Below are 27998 nucleotides of genomic sequence, written 5' to 3' on the forward strand. Positions count from 1 at the left end.
AACAGCTGTTTACAACTGCTAAAAAAGCAAGCAGCAACTCCTTCCACTGACACCATGTGACAAATATACTCCCTGCTGGGCAGTATCATATGCATGGCTCCGCCCCCCGCTCAGTGAGTTACTCCCTGCTGGGCAGGATCATATGCATGGCACCGCCCCCCGCTCAGTGACGTACTCCCTGCTGGGCAGGTTCATATGCATAGCACTGCCTCTGCTCAGTGACGTACTCCCTGCTGGGCATGATCATATGTATGCATGGCACCGCCCCCCGCTCAGTGACGTACTCTCTGCTGGGCAGGATCATATGCATAGCACTGCCCCTGCTCAGTGACATACTCCCTGCTGGGCAGGATCATATGCATGGCTCCGCCCCCACTCAGTGATGTACTCCCTGCTGTACAGTATAGGCTGTTACTGTGTGCTGCTAGTAAACTAGCTGCAGAGTGTGCTACTCTCTGGTGCCTGAAATATGTACAGTATAGGCTGTTACTGTGTGCTTCTAGTACACTAGCTGCAGTGTGTGCTGCTCTCGGGTGCCTGAAATATGCACAGTATAGGTTGTTACTGTGTGCTGCTAGTACACTAGCTGCAGTGTGTGCTGCTCTCTGGTGCCTGAAATATGTACAGTATAGGCTGTTACTGTGTGCTTCTAGTACACTAGCTGCAGTGTGTGCTGCTCTCGGGTGCCTGAAATATGCACAGTATAGGCTGCTACTGTGTGCTGCTAGTAAACTAGCTGCAGAGTGAGCTGCTCTCTGGTGCCTGAAATATGTACAGTATAAGCTGTTACTGTGTGCTGCTAGTACACTAGCTGCAGTGTGTGCTGTTCTCGGGTGCCTGAAATATGCACAGTATAAGCTGTTACTGTGTGCTGCTAGTACACTAGCTGCAGAGTAAGCTGCTCCCTGGTGCCTGAAATATGTACAGTATAGGCTGTTACTGTGTGCTGCTAGTAAACTAGCTGCAGTGTGTGCTGCTCTCGGGTGCCTGAAATATGTACAGTATAAGCTGTTACTGTGTGCTGCTAGTACACTAGCTGCAGAGTAAGCTGCTCCCTGGTGCCTGAAATATGTACAGTATAGGCTGTTACTGTGTGCTGCTAGTAAACTAGCTGCAGTGTGTGCTGCTCTCGGGTGCCTGAAATATGCACAGTATAAGCTGTTACTGTGTGCTGCTAGTAAACTAGCTGCAGTGTGTGCTGCTCTCTGGTGCCTGAAATATGCACAGTATAAGCTGTTACTGTGTTCTGCTAGTAAACTAGCTGCAGAGTGAGCTGCAGCAGCTGTGAGAAAAAACAGATATCTCCAGGTACATTCAGGGGATAAATAGATGAAAAAATAACGAATGGCCACACCGCCTTTTTTCCCTGGTGAATTGTGATTTTGAGAAAAAATGACGACTATCCCCTATTTATCGCATGGATTTCTCTCTATCGATATTTCACCATATACTTCTGGAGAATTGCTATTTGGAGATATCACAGGAGGTAAATTACCTCCCATGAGATAAATAGGTCAGTAACCTCTGGTGAATTGAGGCCAAAGTAACTGTGGGTACATGTAAGAGTGATGTGCAGGTACTCTGCAGGGGAATGAGGGGATTCTTCCTCTATTACACATTCTTCATGCACAATCTGAGCATGGATCAGGCCCTAGACAATGTAACTGTGGGTACATGTAAGGGTGATGTGCAGGTACTCTGCAGGGGAATGAGGGGATTCTTCCTCTATTACACATTCTTCATGTACAATCTGAACATGGATCAGGCCCTAGACAATGTAACTGTGGGTACATGTAAGGGTGATGTGCAGGTACTCTACAGGAGAATGAGGGGATTCTTCCTCTATTACACATTCTTCATGCACAATCTGAACATGGATCAGGCCCTAGGCAATGTAACTGTGGGTACATGTAAGAGTGATGTGCAGGTACTCTGCAGGAGAATGAGGGGATTCTTCCTCTATTACACATTCTTCATGCACAATCTGAACATGGATCAGGCCCTAGGCAATGTAACTGTGGGTACATGTAAGAGTGATGTGCAGGTACTCTGCAGGAGAATGAGGGGATTCTTCCTCTATTACACATTCTTCATGTACAATCTGAACATGGATCAGGCCCTAGACAATGTAACTGTGGGTACATGTAAGAGTGATGTGCAGGTACTCTACAGGAGAATGAGGGGATTCTTCCTCTATTACACATTCTTCATGCACAATCTGAACATGGATCAGGCCCTAGGCAATGTAACTGGGGGTACATGTAAGAGTGATGTGCAGGTACTCTGCAGGGGAATGAGGGGATTCTTCCTCTATTACACATTCTTCATGCACAATCTGAACAAGGTTTATGGGTGATAGACAACACCTCTGTGTTCAATGTGCACAACATTCTCAGTTGATTCCCTGCAGCTCTGTGGGGAGTGCATATGGAGAGTATAGTACTACTGTGTACCTTAAAGTAAACCTTAGACAGATTAAAGTTTTATACATACCTGGGGCTTCCTCCAGCCCCCTTCAGGCTAATCAGTCCCTCGCTGTCCTTCTTCGCCACCTGGATTTTCTGTTATGAGTCCTGGTAATTCAGCCAGGCAGCGCAGTCCAGCCGCGTGCTGCTTCAACAGCCAGGAGCATTCTGCATCTGCACAATAGTGCTGCGCAGGTGTAGTATGTTCCTGTCAGCAGAGCTTGTTCATGCGCACTGCATCCGATGGGCTCAAGTGCCTGGACCCATAGCAGAAGGTCCAGGTGGCGGAGGAGGACAGCAAGGGACTGATTAGTCTGAAGGGGGCTGGAGGAAGCCCCAGGTATGTATAAAACTTTTATTTTCATCCGTCTCAGGTACCCTTTCAGTGTTCTCCCCAGAATTTTTTTCCAGCCGGGTGGCATGAAAAAGTAGCCGGGTGGTGTTTGATTTCATTTGGGGGGGGGGGGGTGCAGTGTAGCAAATGCTACCTCCCCAACATGAAACGCAGCAAACGGTACATCCCATACTTGAAAGGCTGCAAATGCTGCCTCCCCAACATCAAACGCAGCAAACGGTACATCCCACACATGAAAGGCGGCAAATGCTGCCTCCCCAACATCAAACGCAGCAAACGGTACATCCCACACATGAAAGGCGGCAAATGCTGCCTCCCCAACATCAAACGCAGCAAACGGTACATCCCACACATGAAAGGCTGCAAATGCTTCCTCCCGAAGATGAAACATGGCAAACGGTACATCCCAAACATGAAAGGCAGACAACCGTACATCCAATACATTAAAGGCGGCTAACGGTACATCTGATACATGAAACACAGATAACGGTACATCCCATACATTTAAGGTGACTGGCGGTTCATCTCGTACACTAAATTGAACAAGTGTTACTTCCACTTTTACAGGACACACTGAAGCTGTGGTCCACAACATACTGAGTGCTTGAAAAAGGCACATACAGATATGATTACAATCAAATCTGGGTAGTTCCTGAACAAAATATGTGAATGACAAGTTAATGTTATCCTGTCAGAGTTCAGGCTGTCAGCAAATGCAGGAAAACCAAAAACAAACCTGCTGACAAGTGAATAATCTATACCTATAAACATGATACTTTTGTCTGCTGAAACAGATCATACTGGGGCACTCACAGCTTCTCTCCTAGAACTCCTGGATGGCAGAAAGAGAGAAGGGGCAAGCGAACCAGGCTGAGGACACCGTTTTAAGCCCCCTGCTGTTTGAATGCAATTACACATCCCCTGCCAGGTGATTGGGCAGGGGGCGGTTTTCCCCCCGACAGCTCAGCCTCATGCTGAAGATTACCAGCGGCGAGTGCCACCCACAAGATGGCCGCTGTGTTGCACGATTGGGCATTGTTGTGACAACAGCTCAGCCACAGTCCATAGCTGCAGGCTAGGGCTTACTAGCAGCGAGCGCCGCCCACAAGATGGCGGTTGCCGTATCGAGCGCCCGGTGGCCGCGCATCACTAATATTCAGGAAACTCCTGCTGGGCACCCCAAAGTTGACATATGGGGCAGCTCAGGCGGGCGGGGACTGAAAACAGACGGCAGGCCGCCCACCTAATTAGCCCTGGGGAGAACACTGCCTTTAATTCGTAGTCACCAAACCAAATTTTAACAAAATAACAAATTATTTGATATCATTAGCAAAGGGAGTACATTTGCATAAACCAGCATCAACGCAGAATTATTTCCATCTCATTGACCATCTCTATTAGTGACACAGCTACACATCAGGCTTTATTCTTACAGCATAGATGTTATTTAGTATACATATAAGAGATTCCTGTGTACACATCATATATACAGTCACAATCAGATATGTGTATCTGACTTTAAAAATACGTGGACTGCTTTATTGAAGCAGCACAAGTAACTATTTTTTGATGGACTAAGCACAGCTATTACTGTATATATAAATTATTTATGATGACTATTATCTGATAAATAGAACATTTTATCATATTTTCTATTTTAATTACAGTTTAAATTCATTAGGAGTCAGGTGTATTTTCTCCTGACTCCGAATCCAGGTACCCAAAAATTGCTCTGACTCCTCGACCCGACTCCACAGCCCTGGTGTCGAACATGCCCCTCAGATTGCAGGTTACTTTTAGCAGTAAGCACTTTCTCCAACTAGAGCAGACATAGCTTCAGTCCTGACCCCTTGTCATAGCTTCCGAAGAAGCGCTTGTGTGTGAAACTGCCGTCAGGCTCCCAGCAACCAGCACCCACCATTATCCACCTCCGCACCGGTATGTGTTTAGTCTCTTCTTATGGACTGTGAAGTGATGATGTAACACACAGCCTACTTGTCTGCACATTGCCAAATAAAGGAAGTTGTACAGCAGTGCCGACCATCCTCTTTCCTTTCATCCCTAATGATAATTGTTCCTCCCCTCAGAATTCTCTAACAGGAAGTGATGATGTTTCTCTATTTGCAGGGCGGAGTCCCGGCATCAGGAACCTCTCAGAGACTCGTCTCTCTGTATCCACAGACTGTACAGCGGATGATGATGTCACTGGACAAGAGTCTCCTGCAGATATCCTGGTGACCCCAAATATTCCCCCAGACTCCCCTCACCTGTCTAACCCTGAGGGACCTCATACCCAGCACAGCTCTCCCCCTGCTGGAGGGTCTTATTCCTGTTCCACATGTGGGAAATGTTTTGTTTATAAATCAAATATTGTCAGGCACGAGAGATCTCACACTAGTGAGAATCCATATTCATGGGCTGAGTGTGGGAAATGTTTTGCACAGAAATCACATCTTGTCAGACATGAGAGAACTCACACTGGTGAGAAGCCTTATTCATGTGCTGAGTGTGGAAAAGGTTTTGTACGGAAATCGCATCTTGTCAGTCATGCAAGATCTCACACTGATGAGAAGACCTATTCATGTGCTGAGTGTGGGAAATGCTTTGTTCGAAAATCATATCTTGACGTACATGAGAGAACTCACACTGGTGAGAAACCCCACACATGTGCTGAGTGTGGGAAATGTTTTGGTCATAAATCAAATCTTGTTGTACATGAGAGATATCACACTGGTGAGAAGTCCTATTCATGTTCTGAGTGTGGGAAATGTTTTACTGAGAAATCAAGTCTTGTCACACATGAGAGATCTCACACTGGTGAGAAGCCATATTCATGTGCTGAGTGTGGGAAATGGTTTTCAAAGAAATCAAACCTTGCCATACATGAGAGATCTCACACTGGTGAGAAGCCCTATTCATGTGATGAGTGTGGGAAATGTTTTTCAAAGAAATCAAACCTTGCCAAACATGAGAGATCTCACACTGGTGAGAAGCCATATTCATGTGCAGAGTGTGGGAAATGTTTTGCAAAGAAATTCGATCTTGTCATACATGAGAGGTGTCACACTGGTGAGAGGCCCTATTCATGTGCTGAGTGTGGGGAAGGTTTTGCGCGGAAATCGCATCTTGTCACACATGAGAGATCTCACACTGGTGAGAAGCCCTATTCATGTGCTGAGTGTGGGAAAGGTTTTGGTGATAAATCACTTCTTGTCAGGCATGAGAGATCGCACACTGGTGAGAAGCTCTATTCATGTGCTGAGTGTGGGAAATGTTTTACACAGAAATCAGACCTTGTCAGGCATGAGAGATCTCACACTGGTGAGAAGCTCTATTCATGTGCTGAGTGTGGGAAAGGTTTTGCACAGAAATCAGACCTTGTCAGGCATGAGAGATCTCACACTGGTGAGAAGCTCTATTCATGTACTGAGTGTGGGAAAGGTTTTGCACAGAAATCAGACCTTGTCAGGCATGAGAGTTAGCACATAAATAGGTCTTCTCATCAGTGTGAGGAGTGTGGGAAATGTTTTGTTCGAAAATCGCATCTTGTCAGACATGAGAGATCTCACACTGATGAGAAGCCCTATTCATGTGCTGAGTGTGGGAAATGTTTTGCACAAAAATCACATCTTGTCAGACATGAGAGAACTCACACTGGTGAGAAACCCCACACATGTGCTGAGTGTGGGAAATGTTTTCGTCATAAATCAAACCTTGTTGTACATGAGAGATCACACACTGGAGAGAAGCCCTATTCATGTGCTGCGTGTGGGAATTTTTATGCAAAGAGAAAAGAGCTCATTTCACATAAGGAGATATCACATTTGTAAGTAGCCCTATTCATATGCTGAGTGTGGGAAATGCATTTGAGCAAGTCAATGCTTACCGGACACTTGTGTTTAGTGTGGGAAATGCTATGGTCACAAGTTTTCTTTTCCATTGCTTCTTTTATTTCTTGCTAGATGCACACAACAACATATTTACACAGAATCTTTTCATGTTGCTGAGTGCATTGGTTTGTAAAGCGTAAAAAGTTCCTGAAATAATGTGACATGAGAGTACTAAGCCTAGTTACAACTTGCCTGTGACTACTTTTTATTTTGTACATTGTAAGGGTTAATAAACCAGGAGTTTTATCTATGCAAATGAGGGCAAGATCTGCAGTCACATGCAGCCATGACTCTCCTGAAGAGTAAATAGAAGCCAAAACCCTTTTTTTCTGCATTTTAAGCTTTCATTGAAGCAAATTATGTAATCAATAACTGTTTATATTAAAAATAAATAGTGATTATGGTTATCGATTGACTAGAAAGATCAGAATATAAGCCATACATTTTAAGAATCTTACATTGGTTTAAATAACAGATAAAGAATAGTCACAGATACAGGACTACCACAGTTGTCAGTTATCCGGTTATATCTTTTAAAGAGACTCTGTAACAACATTTTCAGCCTTATTTCCTCTATCCTATAAGTTCCTATACCTGTTCTAATGTGGTCTGGATTACTGCAGCCTTTTCTACTTCAACTGTCTCTGTAATATATGTAATCTTCTTTTTTTGTCAAGCTTTGTCGACCCAGGGAGGAATGGGCTGCCTCTGTTGTAATAAGTACAAGTTATGCACGCCCCCTCCAGGCTCTGTGTGCTTTGTTTACTCCTCATTCTCTGCTCTCAATTTCAGCTTGTGCAGTTTGTGAGGCTGAGGGGGGAAGGGAGCTGCCTGTCACATGCTGAGAAACTGTGACTAATACCAGACTGAAGTGCAGATAATTCACTATGTGATAAAAACTTGCAGTTATGTATGTATGTATGTATGTATGTATATGTGTGTATGTATGTATGTATATGTATATGTATATATATATATATATATATATATATATATATATATATATATATATATATATATATATATATATATATATATATATATATATATATACACACACACAAACATCACTTCCTGGTTAGCGGCCATGTTTTTTGTTTGTAAATACTGCCTAAAACTGGCGATTAAAAGCCAGGATCGTGGCGGGGAGGGCCGGAAACAGCAAAGAGGGATCCAGGAGATCACAGAGACTCGATTGGTATGTTTTTTTATTGTACAAATCGGACAGTACAGATTCTCATTTTTTTTGCTGCACGCAGCTAGCACTTTGCTATCTGCGTCAGCACACCGATTGCCGCCGCTTCAAGCTTGATCGCCCTTATGCGTCGCGCCGCGCCGCCCCCCCCCCTCCCCCAGACCCCGTGCGCTGCCTGGCCAATCAGTGGCAGGCAGCGCTGAGGGGTGGATCGGGACACCCAATGACATCGCTGACGTCATCCCATCCCATCGCCATGGCGACAGGGGAAGCCCTCCAGGAAATCCCATCCTTTGAACGGGATTTCCTGATCGGAGATCGCCGAAGGCGATCGAAGCGGGCAGGGGGATGCCGCTGAGCAGCGGCTATCATGTAGCGAGCCCTGGGCTCGCTACATGATTTTAAAAAAACAAAAAAAACTGCTGCGCTCCCTCCTGGCGAAATTAATTAGACCGCCAGGGGGGTTAATAAGCTTTCAAGGTTCAATGCTTTAAACATCCTGTTAGCTCTCTAAGACAGAGATATATATCTTTCAAGAGCAAACTGGTAAATATTGCATCAAAAATATCATTTTAGACTAAGACTTAGTTTATGAACAATATAATCTGGAAACCTTCTCAGTCTTCTAAAGTAACATATAGCAGTGCTACTTCCATCATCAATCAGCTCATGTAAAGCCCATATGCCAATATATGCAATTTAACATCATCATCAAGGGGGAGAAGCAGAGGACTCATACAAGGATCATTACTCGGTCCATATTGGGAAGGGCTCCCTCTAGTGGTGAGGGAGGATAGAGGGTGGCAATAGGGCTGGGATCAGGGGGAAAGGGAACATGACCAGGAGGAAGGGGGAGAAGCAGAGGACTCATACAAGGATCATTACTCGGTCCATATTGGGAAGGGCTCCCTCTAGTGGTGAGGGAGGATAGAGGGTGGCAATAGGGCCGGGATCAGGGGGAAAGGGAACATGAACAGGAGGAGGGGGAAGGGGGAGAAGCAGAGGACACATATGGGGATCATTACTCAGTCCATATTGGGAAGGGCTCCCTCTAGTGGTGAGGGAGGATAGAGGGTGGCAATAGGGCCGGGATCAGGGGGAAAAGGGAACATGAACAGGAGGAGGGGGAAGGGGGAGAAGCAGAGGACACATATGGGGATCATTACTCAGTCCATATTGGGAAGGGCTCCCTCTAGTGGTGAGGGACGATAGAGGGTGGCAATAGGGCCGGGATCAGGGGGAAAGGGAACATGAACAGGAGGAGGAAGGAAGGGGGAGAAGCAGAGGACATATATGGGGATCATTACTCAGCCCATATTGGGAAAGGCTCCCTCTAGTGGTGAGGGAGGATAGAGGGTGGCAATAAGGCCAAGATCAGGGGGAAAGGGAACATGACCAGGAGGAAGGAAGGAAGGGGGAGAAGCAGAGGACATATGAGGATCATTACTCAGCCCATATTGGGAAAGGCTCCCTCTAGTGGTGAGGGAGGATAGAGGGTGGCATTAGGGCCGGCATCAGGGGGAAAGGGAACATGAACAGGAGGAAGGAAGGGGGAGAAGCAGAGGACACATATGGGGATCATTACTCAGCCCATATTGGGAAGGGCTCCCTCTAGTGGTGAGGGAGGATAGAGGGTGGCAATAAGGCCGAGATCAGGGGGAAAGGGGGAACATGAACAGGAGGAGGAAGAGGGAGAAGCAGAGGACACATATGAGGATCATTACTCAGCCCATATTGGGAAGGGCTCCCTCTAGTGGTGAGGGAGGATAGAGGGTGGTATTAGGGCCGGGATCAGGGGGAAAGGGAACATGAACAGGAGGAGGTGGAAGGGGGAGCACTCATCATACATGTTAAAGGGGTCAGTCTAGTGGGGGCGTGGCCTGCACGGAGACCAGGACAGCTGCTTGCTAACTGTGCCCCGGCGTTACCCTGCCTGAAGCGGCTCAAAGCGACCCCATTCCGGACAAACCTCAAACCCCAAGCATAGAGGAAACATCCATGGAGCTCGATGCCTCCAGGAAGAGGAAGAAGAACTTCCCCAAGCCGCAGAAACTGATGGATTTCTATCCGCCGCGCGGCGGACCAGCTCCCCAAGATGGCGCCAACTCCAGCAATCCTTCCCAGCATAGCTCTGCTGCACAGAAGCCCGGCAACAGCCATCTCACAGAAGGGGAAAAAGACACATCCTCCTCGACCGAATCAGCTTCTCCCTTCCAGAGCCCAGCGAAATCAAGGCTCAGGAGAGACTCTGACGCTGCAGCAGCTAACGAGGTAGGCCTCTCCCAGCATCCTCACGCAGGCCCCAGCCTAACAGACACGCAGCTGCACATAGAAACCTTCCCTGCTTCAGACCAAGCAGCGTCCCAAGCATTCATTCTTTAATGAAAGATATTGCCACTCTCCCTGACAATCTTAGAAATGACATTTCTGCTTTGGGGGAGAGGGTTCATGCATCAGAGGACAAAATATCTGAAATCATTAAAGGCCATAACATTTTGGTAGACACCTTTGACACCCAAGCTTCTGATATCATCTGGCTGAAAGCCAAGTCTGCGGATTTAGAAGATAGGAGCAGGCGCAACAATCTGAAGTTCAGGGGCATTCCAGAACAAATTCCCACTACAGAATTAAAGCCATACTGAAAAGCAGTGATGAAAAAAGTGCTCCCGAGTTCCCCGGTATCGAGCTGACAATCGATCGCGCTCATCGCCTACCTAAACCTGCCCACCTTCCTGGCTCGGTCCCCAGGGACGTTCTAGCAAGATTCCTTTTCTACCAAGCTAAGGAAGACTTCCTACTTGCTATAAGGAAAGCTGGCTCCTTGCCAGACCCATACTCCAATATCCATATTTATGCAGACCTCTCCCCTGCAACGCTCCAATTACGCTGTGATCTTCAACCTCTTCAACAAAGGTTCTCCAATCCCTTCCTATACAAGTGGGGCTTCCCCACCAAGCTCATTTTCTCATTTCACAACAAACAGTATGTTATAACTGCTTCTGAAAATGGGATGAAGCTGTTCAAGCAATTGCAGATTCCCGTGTCATCTGATCCTCAATGTCTGCAAACCAACCCAGGCTCAGCCAAATTATCCCTGGAATGGCACAGCAAATCCAGATCTAATCGTTGATGGCAGGGAATCCTATTACTGCCAATCCCCTCCGTTTGCCACTGGTGACTTTTATATCTGGTCACAACATCTTACGATCTAACAGGAGGTTTTTCCTCCGTACCCCTTCACTATTTGTGTGCGTTGTGAACTTTCAGCACACAGGTTTTCCCCCTCATATTCCCAGTTCATCTGTGTCAGAAATCTGTTCCTAAGGACTGATGGTTATAAGTTTTACATTTGTGTGTTTTTATTTTGCTTTAAACATCTCTCATTGGTATGATTACACTTTGATGCTCCATGCGACCCACAAGGGTATCTACTCCTTAGCTGATCCTATTAAGAAATGTTCCATCGTATCCGCAGATAACATCTAACTATGTCACTAAAAATCACCTCTATGAATGTAAGAGGCCTGAACTCCCCCATTAAAAGGCATTTGTTTTGGAGAGAGGTCAAAAGATACAATCCCCTGATCATTTTTGCCCAAGAGACCCACTTATTAGAAAAAGATAATTAGAGATGTAGTAGCCCCACCTTCCCCATGTTATATTATAGCTCATTAAACAAAACAAAGACAAAGAAAAGAGGAGTTATTATAGCCTTTCACAAAGATTTAAAAGTGGTACCCACTGAGGTGATCTTAAACCCCCAGGGCCGATACATTATATTTACAGGTCTTGTGAATGACCAAGCCTTGACGCTAGTATCCCTATACGCTCCGAACACTGGGCAAAAAGCATTCCTTCACAAACTCTGCTCTAAGATCCAAGCTCACAAACAAGGACTGCTTCTGCTGGGGGGAGACTTTAATGCTTGTCTCTCCAAACTAGACTCCTCTGCAAGGCACCCCCACCACCTCACCTTAAGAGTTAAACAAGTTAAGTGGAATAACTTATTTGACCCCTGGAGAATTCTCTACAACAACGAGAAAGATTACAAACATTGGTCTGCGGTCCATAAGACCCACTCTAGAATTGACCCTTTTCTCACAGATAAGGTCCTCCAAGAAGTTCTAAGCATAGAAATTGACACAGCCGTTTGGTCGGACCCCCGATACATATTACTTTTCGAAACTCATCAACTATCCCCAAACCCTTCGTTTGGAGATTAAATACCTCTCTATTAGCAGATAAGTCCTTTTCTGACAAGGTAGAGATGGAGTTAAAAGCATTCTTTGATATCAATAGAAGATCTGAAGTTGGCATTCCCAGCATTTGGGCTACGCATAAAGCCTTTGTTAGAGGCATATTGATCCGTCAAAGATCACTGAAGAAAAGAGAACATAATCAAGCATTTGACACACTAGTCACTCACAGAAAAACTCTATAAACAACAACCTACTCTAGAACTTGAGAAAGAACTTTTCTTTCTCAGGAAAGACCTTAGTAACCTGAATCATAAATATGATTACTACGTACAAAAATGCAACCTAAATTTTTACTCTCAGAGTAACAAAGCCAGTAAATATCTTGCGAATCTCCTAAAACACAAACAAAACAAAGCTAGAATTTCTTCTCTAACACATCCAGTCACCAAAGATATAGTTTCCAACCCCAAAGCGATAGCAGACATGTTCAGCGACTACTACAACAAACTCTACAACTTGAACTCAGATCCCTTTACCCCCCAACCCTCCAAAGCTCTAATTAACCAATTCTTGGAGTCGATTCAGCTCCCACAACTCTCCCAATCACAATTAACATACCTTAATAGTCCTTTCTCTGATGCTGAAATACTTAAAACAATCAAATCATTGAAACGGAATAAAGCTCCCGGACCAGATGGGTTCAGCAATGAATATTTACTGGCTTTCTCATCTACACTCACCCCTTATCTCGCCCTCCTCTTTAATAATTTTGCTTCTTCTGGTAAGATCCCTGATTAATTTTTATCTGCAAACATTACCGTTATTCATAAAGCTGGGAAAGATCAGAGAGACCCTGCCAACTACAGACCCATCTCGTTATTAAATGCTGATGTCAAACTTTACGCAAAATTGTTAGCAAACAGACTAATGCTTTTCACTCCTGACCTACTTTCCCAGGATCAAGTGGGCTTTACGAGAGGTAGGAAGGCGTCAGACGCCACAAGATGCATGCTTACCTTTGTCCGCTATGCTGAGCTCTGTCGGGTGCCTTCTCTCCTCCTTACTTTGGATGCGGAGAAGGCATTCGACAGAGTACACTGGCAATTTCTCAAAGCTACCCTCAATAAGTTTGGTTTTAATGGTCCAATTTTGTTTGCTATTATGGCCCTATATACTGCTCCTGCCCGAGTGAACGCAGCAGGTTTTCTTTCATAACCGTTTGTTATAACTAATGGTACTAGACAAGGCTGCCCGCTTTCCCCAATCATTTTCATTTTAATTATGGAAACGCTAGCCCAAAAAATACGCTCCAATCCTATGATCTCCGGAATCAAAGTTAAAGACTCCTCCCATGTAATCAGTCTATTCGCCGACGATGTAGCGCTAATTATTACAAATCCAGAAATCTCTCTTCCCCATTTAATCACTGATCTAAACAGTTTCTCAGCAGCATCTCTTCACAAATTGAATCAGCACTAGTCCTTCATTTTAGGCCTTAATATGCCCCCTGAAGTTAAATCCTGCCTGGTCAAAACCTATCAGTTTCCCTGGGCAGAAGGAGTGGTAACATACCTAGGGATTAAAATTACGAATAGGGCCTCTGATCTATTCAAAACCAATTACATCCCTATGCTATCACTTCTAAAAACGGAATGTGCAGATCTATCTAAACACTGGCTTTCCTGGTCCGGCCGTATTGCCGCTTTCAAACTCTTTTTACTCCCAAAAATGTTATATTTATTAAGGGCATTAATCATTCCATTACGCAAGTCCTTTATATTAGACTTTCAAAAATGTGTCCACAAATTTGTATGGAAGGGCAAAAAAGCTACTAGCTAAAGAACTTCTTATCATATTATGATTCAGGCAAGAAGGAAAGGTGGCATGGGTTTACCGTGTATTTGGTCTACAATGGTGGGACTTTTCACTTCACAAACTGTGGGTTCAACTGGAACAAGACATCTCAGGATTCAACCTCCATAACTTACTGGTAGCTCCATTTCTTGGTCGCAAAACTTCTCCCAATACCATACAATACCCAAGTATTTTAACCACCCTTAAAGCATGGGAATACTTCATCAAACATCCCCCTGATAAAAAAAGACCTCTCTACAATTAATGTAAATCTTTCAGTCCTAAAACTTCTAATTCCTAATCTTGATCTCCATACGTGGCTCAATGCTGGTATAAATTCTTTAAATCACTTATATGAGGGTGACAATATTCGATCCTTTGCCGATCTGACCAGATCTTTCCATCTTCCCCCAAACCAATTATTTACGTATCATAGGATTTACAGTTTCCTCCACTCCAAAAGATTAGCTCTTCCTCAATTAGCCACTCCCATTCTAGCCATGCTCAACTATTAAAGGCCACTTCAAAGGAAAGAAATCCCATATTCCCTATTGAAAAGTATGCTCGGGTTTGGTCGCATGATTTAGATATGGAGATTTCTGCTGATAAATTGGTCTCTGCTTGCTCCGCCTAACTTCAACTCTCTAAATGCAGTTCCCACTGGGAACTGATGAGGAAAATGTTTGCAGATAAAAATTAATCAGGGATCTTACCAGAAGAAGCAAAATTATTAAAGAGGAGGGCGAGATAAGGGGTTAGTGTAGATGAGAAAGCCAGTAAATATTCATTGCTGAACCCATCTGGTCCGGGAGCTTTATTCCGTTTCAATGATTTGATTGTTTTAAGTATTTCAGCATCAGAGAAAGGACTATTAAGGTATGTTAATTGTGATTGGGAGAGTTGTGGGAGCTGAATCGACTCCAAGAATTGGTTAATTAGAGCTTTGGAGGGTTGGGGGGTAAAGGGATCTGAGTTCAAGTTGGTCGTAGATTTTGCGGGGGGTGGGTTGGGGGGTCAGGGACCCCCGTTTAGCCGCGGGATAGCGGCGTTTTAGCAGGGGCACACGTGCCCCTGCTACATATAAGAGCTGAAGCGAGATTTTGTCTTGCTTCAGTGTCTCTTTAAAGGGGAACTGAAGAGAGTGGTATATGGAGGCTGCCATGTTTATTTCCTTTTAATCAATACCAGTTGCCTGGCAGCCCTGCTGGTCTATTTCTCTGCAGTAGTATCTGAATAACACCAGAAACAAGCATGCAGCTAGTCTTGTCAGATCTGACTTTAAAGTCTGAAACACTTGATCTGCTGCATGCTTGTTCAGGGGCTATGGCTAATAGTATTAGAGGCAAAGGATCAGCAGGGCTGCCAGGCAACTGGTATTGCTTAAAAGGAAATAAACATGGCAGCCTCCATATACCTCTCTCTTCAGTTCCCCTTTAAGACTTCAGTCATTTTTTGCCTTATGCATCCGAGCAATTTTTACCTCCCTTTCATTTGCCAATAACTTTATTACTACTTATCACAATTCATTGATCTATATCTTGTTTTTTCCGCCACCAATTAGGCTTTCTTTGGGTGGTACATTTTGCTAGGAATTATTTTTTTCTAAATGCATTTTAACAGGAATATTAAGAAAAAAATGGAAACAATTTATTATTTCTCAGTTTTCGGGCATTATAGCTTTAAAATAATACATGCTACCATATTTAAAACCCACGTATTTTTTTTTGCCCATTTGTCCCGGTTATTACATCATTTAAATTTTGGCCCTATCACAGTGTATGGCGCCAATATTTTATTTGGAAATAATGGTGGTGCATTTTTTCAGTTTTGCGTCCATCACTATTTACAAGCTTATAATTAAAAAAATAATCGTAAAGTACCCTCTTGACATGCATATTAAAAAACGTTCAGACCCTTAGGTAACTATTTATGGTTTTTTTTTTTTTGGTCCTGCAAGTGGAACAAGTATGCTTACAGGAAGTGCAGAGGGGACGTAACAGTTAGAAAGATTGCGGTTTCTCATAGAAGCGGTCAGTCTTTCTAATGGGGACTTAGATCAATGAATGCGAACTGTGTTCCCATTCATTGATCTCCGTGCTAATGGGCGGCGGCACGGGAGTGTGCGAGTGTGTCGTCCACGGGAGCGCGCAGCAGCCTTATGGGCGTAGCAGCTACGTCTAAAAGGCTTAAATGGTTAATACATCGTATTTTCTAAGGGAAGCACACACTTGTTGCAAAAGACCAATTTTACCAAAGCAAAATATTGAAAATAATGCAAAACACAAGCAATAGTGGAACTATACAATTGTAAATACAAAAACATACTCCTATGATCTTTACAATAATAAACACTAATGAATTAATTATCTTTAATCAATTGCTGTAAAATCTTGCTCAGACAACAGTCCCACAGGGGCAGAGACTTTTCCTTTGGATCAAACTCGCATGCGCTTGGGTGAGGACAATGGAGCATTTGTCTTCTTTAGTGTATGAGAGGGAGGTCCTTTTCCAGAAGGTATGGGATTTCTGGGACATAAGTTATGAGCAAAAGCAAGGGCTGGAGTCCCAAGTATAAGGATGTTTATTGAGGGGGAACTGGAAAGACAATATGGGGGTGTAATTCAGGAACTTAATGTTTAAGGTAACTAGCGGTTGCCTATTTAGTTATAGCATAGCAGCATGTGGGTTTTTCTTTTTGTTATGTTTATCGGTGTTTTTGTTTATTCAGTTCTCTTTTCTTTGGTTATTTCTGCTATTTTTGTCAGCAGACGGAGAGTGTGCTATGAGACAGGCTCAGTGATAGGGGTGAAATGTTATTGTTTTCTAGCTTGTTGCCTTGTCCACTCCAGCAAGGTGTATGTGGAAGATAATCGGACATTTCTATCAATAAGAGCTCCTCGTTTGAGCAAGCTGTTATGCCATACTTGCACAATTTCCTTTCTGTATATTGTATTTATCTCTTTCTGCTAATAAAATAGTTATAAAACAAAAAACAAAATTGACCTCCCTGTCTCTTTAGGTAGTCCAGAAACATAGAGCACTTTTCAGGCACATTCATATTTATTTCATTATAAGCAATACCAGTTTTCTGGCTATCCTGTTGATCCTCTGACTAATACTTTCAGCCATAGCCCCTGAACAAGCATGCAGCATATCAGGTGTTTTTGATATTATTGTCAGATCTGACTGGATTAGCTGCATGTTTGTTTCTGGCATTATTCAGACACTGCTGCAGCCAAATAGATCATTAGGGCTACCTGGTAACTGGTATTGTTTAAGTGGAAATAAATATGGCAACCTCCATATTCTTCTCACTACAGTTGTCCTTTAAGTTCTTGCTGGGGTGAAATGAGCAAGCAGGCATATTGCAGATTCAGTCACACTTCTATGTGTCCCCTTTTCACACAGAGGACTTGATTCACTAAACCATGATAAGTTTAACTCAAATAATCTCCAGGTGAGGTGCCAGCCTATGTGTCTCCTTCTCACACAGAGTGTGGTGTGCGGGGATCTCCAGGTGAGGTGCCAGCCTATGTGTCTCCTTCTCACACAGAGTGTGGTGTGCGGGGATCTCCAGGTGAGGTGCCAGCCTATGTGCCCCCTTCTCACACAGAGTGTGGTGTGCAGGGATCTCCAGGTGAGGTGCCAGCCTATGTGTCCCCTTCTCACACAGAGTGTGGTGTGCGGGGATCTCCAGGTGAGGTGCCAGCCTATGTGTCCCCTTTTCACACAGAGTGTGGTGTGCGGGGATCTCCAGGTGAGGTGCCAGCCTATGTGTCCCCTTCTCACACAGAGTGTGGTGTGCAGTGATCTCCAGGTAAGGTGCCAGCCTATATGTCCCCTTCTCACACAGAGTGTGGTGTGCGGTGATCTCCAGGTGAGGTGCCAGCCTATGTGTCCCCTTCTCACACAGAGTGTGGTGTGTGGGGATCTCCAGGTGAGGTGCCATCCTATGTGTCCCCTTCTCACACAGAGTGTGGTGTGCGGGGATCTCCAGGTGAGGTGCCAGCCTATGTGTCTCCTTCTCACACAGAGTGTGGTGTGCGGGGATCTCCAGGTGAGGTGCCATCCTATGTGTCCCCTTCTCACACAGAGTGTGGTGTGCGGGGATCTCCAGGTGAGGTGCCAGCCTATGTGTCTTCTTCTCACACAGAGTGTGGTGTGCGGGGATCTCCAGGTGAGGTGCCAGCCTATGTGCCCCCTTCTCACACAGAGTGTGGTGTGCGGGGATCTCCAGGTGAGGTGCCAGCCTATGTGTCCCCTTCTCACACAGAGTGTGGTGTGCGGGGATCTCCAGGTGAGGTGCCAGCCTATGTGTCTCCTTCTCACACAGAGTGTGGTGTGCGGGGATCTCCAGGTGAGGTGCCAGCCTATGTGTCCCCTTTTCACACAGAGTGTGGTGTGCGGGGATCTCCATGTGAGGTGCCATCCTATGTGTCCCCTTCTCACACAGAGTGTGGTGTGCGGTGGTCTCCAGGTGAGGTGCGAGCCTATGTGTCCCCGGCTAAAAGTGACTGGGGAGAACACTGCTCTAGGTGTTTCCCACTGGCTCTGGCATGCCCCTCCCTCTAATGCTGCAGCTTCTCCCCCTGTTGTCCTCTAGGTGTTTCCCGCTGGATCTGGCATGCCCCTCCCTCTAATACTGCATCTTCCCCCCCTGTTATCCTCTAGGTGTTTCCCGCTGGCTTTGGCATGTCCCTCCCTCTAATGCTGCATCTTCTCCCCATTATCCTCTAGGTGTTTCCTGCTGGCTCTGGCATGCCCCTCCCTCTAATGCTGCATCTTCTCCCCCTGTTGTCCTCTAGGTGTTTCCTGCTGGCTCTGGCATGCCCCTCCCTCTAATGCTGCAGCTTCTCCCCCTGTTATCCTCTAGGTGTTTCCCGCTGGCTCTGGCATGCCCCTCCTTCTAATGCTGCATCTCCCCCTCCCCCCCTGTTGTCCTCTAGATTTTTCCCGCTGGCTCAGGCATGCCCCTCCCACTAATGCTGCATCTTCTCCCCCTGTCCCCTAGGTGTTTCCCCCTGCCTCTTGCATGCCCCTCCCACTAAAGCTGCATCTTATCCCCATGTTGTCCTCTAGGTGTTTCCCACTGGCTCTGGCATGCCCCTCCCACTAATGCTGCATCTTATCCCCCTGTTGTCCTTTAGGTGTTTCCCACTGGCTCTTGCATGCCCCTCCCTCTGATGCTACATCTTCTCCCCCTGTTGTCCTCTAGGTGTTTCCCGCTGGCTCTGGCATGCCCCTCCCTCTAATGCTGCATCTTCTCCCCCTGTTTTCCTCTAGGTGTTGCCCGCTGGCTCTGGCATGCCCCTCCCTCTAATGCTGCATCTTCTCCCCCTGTTGTCCTCTAGATGTTTCCCGCTGGCTCTGGCATGCCCCTCCCTCTAATGCTGCATCTTCTCCCCCTGTTGTCCTCTAGGTGTTTCCTGCTGGCTCTTGCATGCCCCTCCCTCTAATGCTGCATCTTCTCCCCATGTTGTCCTCTAGGTGTTTCCCGCTGGCTCTGGCATGCCCCTCCCTCTAATGCTGCATCTTCTCCCCATGTTGTCCTCTAGGTGTTTCCCGCTGGCTCTGGCACGCCCCTCCCTCTAATGCTGCATCTTATCCCCCTGTTGTCCTTTAGGTGTTTCCTGCTGGCTCTGGCATGCCCCTCCCTCTAATGCTGCATCTTCTCCCCCTGTTGTCCTCTAGGTGTTTCCTGCTGGCTCTGGCATGCCCCTCCCTCTAATGCTGCATCTTCTCCCCCTGTTGTCCTCTAGGTGTTTCCCGCTGGCTCTGGCATGCCCCTCCCTCTAATGCTGCATCTTCTCCCCATGTTGTCCTCTAGGTGTTTCCCGCTGGCTCTGGCACGCCCCTCCCTCTAATGCTGCATCTTATCCCCCTGTTGTCCTCTAGGTGTTTCCTGCTGGCTCTGGCATGCCCCTCACTCTAATGCTGCATCTTCTCCCCCTGTTGTCCTCTAGGTTTTTACCGCTGGCTCTGGCATGCCCCTCCCTCTAATGCTACATCTTCTCCCCCTGTTATCCTCTAGGTGTTTCCCACTGGCTCTGGCATGCCCCTCCCTCTAATGCTGCATCTTCTCCTCTTGTTGTCCTCTAGGTGTTATCTGCTGGCTCTGGCATGCCCCTCCCTCTAATGCTGCATCTTCTCCCCCTGTTGTCCTCTAGGTGTTTCCTGCTGGCTCTGGCATGCCCCTCCCTCTAATGCTGCATCTTATCCCCATGTTGTCCTCTAGGTGTTTCCCGCTGGCTCTGGCATGCCCCTCCCTCTAATGCTGCATCTTCTCCCCATGTTGTCCTCTAGGTGTTTCCCGCTGGCTCTGGCACGCCCCTCCCTCTAATGCTGCATCTTATCCCCCTGTTGTCCTCTAGGTGTTTCCTGCTGGCTCTGGCATGCCCCTCCCTCTAATGCTGCATCTTATCCCCCTGTTGTCCTCTAGGTGTTATCCGCTGGCTCTGGCATGCCCCTCCCTCTAATACTGCATCTTCTTCCCTTGTTGTCCTCTAGGTGTTTCCTGCTGGCTCTGGCATGCCCCTCCCTCTAACGCTGCATCTTCTCCCCCTGTTGTCCTCTAGGTTTTTCCCACTGGCTCTGGCATGCCCCTCCCTCTAATGCTGCAGCTTCTCCCCCTTTTATCCTCTAGGTGTTTCCCACTGGCTCTGGCATGCCCCTCCCTCTAATGCTGCATCTGCTCCCCCTGTTGTCCTCTAGGTTTTTCCCGCTGGCTCTGGCATGCCCCTCCCTCTAATGCTGCATCTGCTCCCCCTGTTGTCCTCTAGGTGTTATCCGCTGGCTCTGGCATGCCCCTCCCTCTAATGCTGCATCTTCTCCCCCTGTTGTCCTCTAGGTGTTTCCCACTGGCTCTGGCATGCCCCTCCCTCTAATGCTGCATCTCCCCCCCCCCCCCCCACAGTTGTCCTCTAGATGTTTCCCGCTGGCTCTGGCATGCCCCTCCCCCTAATGCTGCATCTTCTCCCCCTGTTATCCTCTAGGTGTTTCCCGCTGGCTCTGGCATGCCCCTCCCTCTAATGCTGCAAATTCTCCCCATGTGGTCCTCTAGGTGTTTTCCGCTGGCTCTGGCATGCCCCTCCCACTAATGCTGCATCTTATCCCCCTGTTGTCTTCTCGGTGTTATCTGCTGGCTCTGGCATGCCCCTCCCTCTAATGCTGCATCTTCTCCCCCTGTTATCCTCTAGAGGTTATCCGCTGGCTCTTTCATGCCCCTCCCTCTAATGCTACATCTTCTCCTCCTGTTGTCCTCTAGGTGTTTCCCGCTGGCTCTGGCATGCCCCTCCCTCTAATGCTGCATCTTCTCCCCTGTTTTCCTCTCGGTGTTTCCCGCTGGCTTTGGCATGCCCCTCCCTCTAATGCTACATCTTTTCCCCCTGTTGTCCTCTAGGTGTTTCCCGCTGGCTCTGGTATGCCCCTCCCTCTAATGCTGCATCTTCTCCCCCTGTTTTCCTCTCGGTGTTTCCCGCTGGCTCTGGCATGCCCCTCCCTCTAATGCTGCAGCTTCTCCCCCTGTTATCCTCTAGGTGTTTCCCGCTTGTTCTGGCATGCACCTCCCTCTAATGCTGCATCTTCTCCCCCTGTTGTCCTCTAGGGGTTATCTGCTGGCTCTGGCATGCCCCTCCCTCTAATGCTACAGCTTCTCCCCCTGTTGTCCTCTAGGTGTTTCCCGCTTGCTCTGGCATGCCCCTCCCTCTAATGCTGCATCTTCTCCCCTGTTTTCCTCTCGGTGTTTCCCGCTGGCTCTGGCATGCCCCTCCCTCTAATGCTACATCTTTTCCCCCTCTTTTCCTCTAGGTTTTTACCGCTGGCTCTGGCATGCCCCTTTTCTCTAATGCTGCATCTTCTCCCCCTGTTGTCCTCTAGGTGTTTCCCGCTGGCTCTGGCATGCCCCTTTTCTCTAATGCTGCATCTTCTCCCCCTGTTGTCCTCTAGGTGTTTCCCGCTGGCTCTGGCATGCCCCTTTTCTCTAATGCTTCATCTTCTCCACCTGTTGTCCTCTAGGTTTTTCCCGCTGGCTCTGGCATGCCCCTCCCTCTAATGCTGCATCTCCTCCCCCTGTTATCCTCTAGGTGTTTCCCGCTTGTTCTGGCATGCCCCTCCCTCTAATGCTGCAAATTCTCCCCATGTGGTCCTCTAGGTGTTTCCCGCTGGCTCTGGCATGCCCCTCCCACTAATGCTGCATCTTATCCCCCCTTTGTCCTCTAGGTCAGAGGTTCTCAACGTGTGGTACACGTACCCCTGGGGGTACTTCTGATGGTTCCAGGGGGTACTCGGGCTTGATATACTTAACCAAGAATAACAAATTTAGAGTTTTAGAAAATAATGAAACTTATTTAAACAACACTAAATTAGCATTTTAGTTAATTAAAAGCAGTAGTAAATGCTTGGAAATAGTTTCAAACCAATTATCATGTATTATGATTAAATATATATTTGTCAAGGGGTACTTGTGATATTGTTTATTATGCTAGGGGGTACTTGGTGAGTTCATGGTTTTAAAAGGGGTACATACCAATAAGATGTTGAGAAACACTGCTCTAGGTGTTTCCCGCTGGCTCTGGCATGCCCCTCCCTCTAATGCTGCATCTTCTCCTCCTGTTGTCCTCTAGGTGTTTCCCGCTGGCTCTGGCATGCCCCTCCCTCTAATGCTGCATCTTCTCCTCCTGTTGTCCTCTAGGTGTTTCCCGCTGGCTCTGGCATGCCCCTCCCTCTAATGCTGCATCTTCTCCTCCTGTTGTCCTCTAGGTGTTTCCCGCTGGCTCTGGCATGCCCCTCCCTCTAATGCTGCATCTTCTCCCCTGTTTTCCTCTCGGTGCTTCCCGCTGGCTCTGGCATGCCCCTCCCTCTAATGCTGCATCTTCTCCCCCTGTTGTCCTCTAGGTGTTATCCGCTGGCTCTGGCATGCCCCTCCCTCTAATGCTGCATCTTATCCCCCTGTTGTCCTCTAGGTGTTTCCCACTGGCTCTGGCACGCCCCTCCCTCTAATGCTGCAGCTTCTCCCCCTGTTGTCCTCTAGGTGTTTCCCACTGGCTCTGGCATGCCCCTCGCTCTAATGCTGCATCTGCTCCCCCTGTTGTCCTCTGGGTGTTTCCCGCTGGCTCTGGCATGCCCCTCCCTCTAATGCTGCATCTTCTCCCCCTGTTGTCCTCTAGGTGTTTCCCGCTGGCTCTGGCATGCCCCTCCCTCTAATGCTGCATCTTCTCCCCCTGTTTTCCTTCAGGTTTTTCCCGCTGGCTCTGGCATGCCCCTCCCTCTAATGCTGCATCTTCTCCCCCTGTTATCCTCTAGGTGTTTCCCGCTTGTTCTGGCATGCCCCTCCCTCTAATACTGCAAATTCTCCCCACGTGGTCCTCTAGGTGTTTCCCGCTGGCTCTGGCATGCCCCTCCCACTAATGCTGCATCTTATCCCCCTGTTTTCCTCTAGGTGTTTCCCGCTGGCTCTGGCATGCCCCTCCCTCTAATGCTGCATCTTCTCCCCCTGTTGTCCTCTAGGTGTTATCCGCTGGCTCTGGAATGCCCCTCTCTCTAATGCTGCATCTTATCCCCCTGTTGTCCTCTAGGTGTTTCCCGCTGGCTCTGGCATGCCCCTCCCTCTAATGCTGCATCTTCTCCCCCTGTTGTCCTCTAGGTGTTTCCCGCTGCCTCTAGCATGCCCCTCCCACTAATGCTGCATCTTCTCCCCCTGTTGTCCTCTAGGTGTTATCCGCTGGCTCTGGCATGCCCCTCCCTCTAATGCTGCAGCTTCTCCCCCTGTTGTCCTCTAGGTGTTTCCCACTGGCTCTGGCATGCCCCTCCCTCTAATGCTGCATCTTCTCCCCCTGTTGTCCTCTAGGTGTTTCCCGCTGGCTCTGGCATGCCTCTCTTCTAATGCTGCATCTGCTCCCCCTGTTGTCCTCTGGGTGTTTCCCGCTGGCTCTGGCATGCCCCTCCCTCTAATGCTGCATCTTCTCCCCCTGTTGTCCTCTAGGTTTTTCCCGCTGGCTCTGGCATGCCCCTCCCTCTAATGCTGCATTTTCTCCTCCTGTTATCCTCTAGGTGTTTCCCAACTGTTCTGGCATGCCCCTCCCTCTAATGCTGCATCTTCTCCCCCTGTTGTCCTCTAGGGGTTATCCGCTGGCTCTGGCATGCCCCTCCCTCTAATGCTGCATCTTCTCCCCTGTTTTCCTCTCTGTGTTTCCTGCTGGCTCTGGCATGCCTCTCCCTCTAATGCTGCATCTTCTCCCCCTGTTTTCCTCTAGGTGTTATCCGCTGGCTCTGGCATGCCCCTCCCTCTAATGCTGCATCTTCTCCCCCTGTTGTCCTCTAGGTTTTTCCCGCTGGCTCTGGCGTGCCCCTCCCTCTAATGCTGCATCTTCTCCCCCTGTTATCCTCTAGGTGTTTCCTGCTGGCTCTGGCATGCCCCTCCCTCTAATGCTGCAGCTTCTCCCCCTGTTATCCTCTAGGTGTTTACCGCTGGCTCTGGCATGCCCCTCCCTCTAATGCTGCATCTTCTCCCCCAGTTGTCCTCTAGGTGTTATCCGCTGGCTCTGGCATGCCCCTCCCTCTAATGCTGCATCTTCTCCCCCTGTTGTCCTCTAGGTGTTTCCCGCTGGCTCTGGCATGCCCCTCCCTCTAATGCTGCATCTTCTCCCCCTGTTGTCCTCTAGGTTTTTCCCGCTGGCTCTGGCGTGCCCCTCCCTCTAATGCTGCATCTTCTCCGCCTGTTATCCTCTAGGTGTTTCCCGCTGGCTCTGGCATGCCCCTCCCTCTAATGCTGCAGCTTCTCCCCCTGTTATCCTCTAGGTGTTTCCCGCTTGTTCTGGCATGCACCTCCCTCTAATACTGCAAATTCTCCCGACGTGGTCCTCTAGGTGTTTCCCGCTGGCTCTGGCATGCCCCTCCCACTAATGCTGCATCTTATCCCCCTGTTTTCCTCTAGGTGTTTCCCGTTGGCTCTGGCATGCCCCTCCCTCTAATGCTGCATCTTCTCCCCCTGTTGTCCTCTAGGTGTTTCCCGCTGGCTCTGGCATGCCCCTCCCACTAATGCTGCATCTTCTCCCCCTGTTGTCCTCTAGGTGTTATCCGCTGGCTCAGGCATGCCCCTCCCACTAATGCTGCATCTTCTCCCCCTGTCCCCTAGGTGTTTCCCCCTGCCTCTTGCATGCCCCTCCCACTAAAGCTGCATCTTATCCCCATGTTGTCCTCTAGGTGTTTCCCACTGGCTCTGGCATGCCCCTCCCACTAATGCTGCATCTTATCCCCCTGTTGTCCTTTAGGTGTTTCCCACTGGCTCTTGCATGCCCCTCCCTCTGATGCTACATCTTCTCCCCCTGTTGTCCTCTAGGTGTTTCCCGCTGGCTCTGGCATGCCCCTCCCTCTAATGCTGCATCTTCTCCCCCTGTTTTCCTCTAGGTGTTGCCCGCTGGCTCTGGCATGCCCCTCCCTCTAATGCTGCATCTTCTCCCCCTGTTGTCCTCTAGATGTTTCCCGCTGGCTCTGGCATGCCCCTCCCTCTAATGCTGCATCTTCTCCCCCTGTTGTCCTCTAGGTGTTTCCTGCTGGCTCTTGCATGCCCCTCCCTCTAATGCTGCATCTTCTCCCCATGTTGTCCTCTAGGTGTTTCCCGCTGGCTCTGGCATGCCCCTCCCTCTAATGCTGCATCTTCTCCCCATGTTGTCCTCTAGGTGTTTCCCGCTGGCTCTGGCACGCCCCTCCCTCTAATGCTGCATCTTATCCCCCTGTTGTCCTTTAGGTGTTTCCTGCTGGCTCTGGCATGCCCCTCCCTCTAATGCTGCATCTTCTCCCCCTGTTGTCCTCTAGGTGTTTCCTGCTGGCTCTGGCATGCCCCTCCCTCTAATGCTGCATCTTCTCCCCCTGTTGTCCTCTAGGTGTTTCCCGCTGGCTCTGGCATGCCCCTCCCTCTAATGCTGCATCTTCTCCCCATGTTGTCCTCTAGGTGTTTCCCGCTGGCTCTGGCACGCCCCTCCCTCTAATGCTGCATCTTATCCCCCTGTTGTCCTCTAGGTGTTTCCTGCTGGCTCTGGCATGCCCCTCACTCTAATGCTGCATCTTCTCCCCCTGTTGTCCTCTAGGTTTTTACCGCTGGCTCTGGCATGCCCCTCCCTCTAATGCTACATCTTCTCCCCCTGTTATCCTCTAGGTGTTTCCCACTGGCTCTGGCATGCCCCTCCCTCTAATGCTGCATCTTCTCCTCTTGTTGTCCTCTAGGTGTTATCTGCTGGCTCTGGCATGCCCCTCCCTCTAATGCTGCATCTTCTCCCCCTGTTGTCCTCTAGGTGTTTCCTGCTGGCTCTGGCATGCCCCTCCCTCTAATGCTGCATCTTATCCCCATGTTGTCCTCTAGGTGTTTCCCGCTGGCTCTGGCATGCCCCTCCCTCTAATGCTGCATCTTCTCCCCATGTTGTCCTCTAGGTGTTTCCCGCTGGCTCTGGCACGCCCCTCCCTCTAATGCTGCATCTTATCCCCCTGTTGTCCTCTAGGTGTTTCCTGCTGGCTCTGGCATGCCCCTCCCTCTAATGCTGCATCTTATCCCCCTGTTGTCCTCTAGGTGTTATCCGCTGGCTCTGGCATGCCCCTCCCTCTAATACTGCATCTTCTTCCCTTGTTGTCCTCTAGGTGTTTCCTGCTGGCTCTGGCATGCCCCTCCCTCTAACGCTGCATCTTCTCCCCCTGTTGTCCTCTAGGTTTTTCCCACTGGCTCTGGCATGCCCCTCCCTCTAATGCTGCAGCTTCTCCCCCTTTTATCCTCTAGGTGTTTCCCACTGGCTCTGGCATGCCCCTCCCTCTAATGCTGCATCTGCTCCCCCTGTTGTCCTCTAGGTTTTTCCCGCTGGCTCTGGCATGCCCCTCCCTCTAATGCTGCATCTGCTCCCCCTGTTGTCCTCTAGGTGTTATCCGCTGGCTCTGGCATGCCCCTCCCTCTAATGCTGCATCTTCTCCCCCTGTTGTCCTCTAGGTGTTTCCCACTGGCTCTGGCATGCCCCTCCCTCTAATGCTGCATCTTCTCCCCATGTTGTCCTCTAGGTGTTTCCCGCTGGCTCTGGCACGCCCCTCCCTCTAATGCTGCATCTTATCCCCCTGTTGTCCTCTAGGTGTTTCCTGCTGGCTCTGGCATGCCCCTCCCTCTAATGCTGCATCTTATCCCCCTGTTGTCCTCTAGGTGTTATCCGCTGGCTCTGGCATGCCCCTCCCTCTAATACTGCATCTTCTTCCCTTGTTGTCCTCTAGGTGTTTCCTGCTGGCTCTGGCATGCCCCTCCCTCTAACGCTGCATCTTCTCCCCCTGTTGTCCTCTAGGTTTTTCCCACTGGCTCTGGCATGCCCCTCCCTCTAATGCTGCAGCTTCTCCCCCTTTTATCCTCTAGGTGTTTCCCACTGGCTCTGGCATGCCCCTCCCTCTAATGCTGCATCTGCTCCCCCTGTTGTCCTCTAGGTTTTTCCCGCTGGCTCTGGCATGCCCCTCCCTCTAATGCTGCATCTGCTCCCCCTGTTGTCCTCTAGGTGTTATCCGCTGGCTCTGGCATGCCCCTCCCTCTAATGCTGCATCTTCTCCCCCTGTTGTCCTCTAGGTGTTTCCCACTGGCTCTGGCATGCCCCTCCCTCTAATGCTGCATCTCCCCCCCCCCCCCCACAGTTGTCCTCTAGATGTTTCCCGCTGGCTCTTTCATGCCCCTCCCTCTAATGCTACATCTTCTCCTCCTGTTGTCCTCTAGGTGTTTCCCGCTGGCTCTGGCATGCCCCTCCCTCTAATGCTGCATCTTCTCCCCTGTTTTCCTCTCGGTGTTTCCCGCTGGCTTTGGCATGCCCCTCCCTCTAATGCTACATCTTTTCCCCCTGTTGTCCTCTAGGTGTTTCCCGCTGGCTCTGGTATGCCCCTCCCTCTAATGCTGCATCTTCTCCCCCTGTTTTCCTCTCGGTGTTTCCCGCTGGCTCTGGCATGCCCCTCCCTCTAATGCTGCAGCTTCTCCCCCTGTTATCCTCTAGGTGTTTCCCGCTTGTTCTGGCATGCACCTCCCTCTAATGCTGCATC

General features: G+C 48.6%; 1 pseudogene; it reads left to right on the plus strand.

Annotated features, from left to right (window-relative positions):
* The window catches only part of LOC137537217 (zinc finger protein 208-like), a 215944-nt pseudogene that overhangs the window by 150397 nt on the left and 37549 nt on the right, over nt 1-27998 (plus strand).

Source organism: Hyperolius riggenbachi, chromosome 10 (genome assembly GCF_040937935.1).
Source record: "Hyperolius riggenbachi isolate aHypRig1 chromosome 10, aHypRig1.pri, whole genome shotgun sequence".
Lineage (NCBI taxonomy): Eukaryota > Metazoa > Chordata > Amphibia > Anura > Hyperoliidae > Hyperolius > Hyperolius riggenbachi.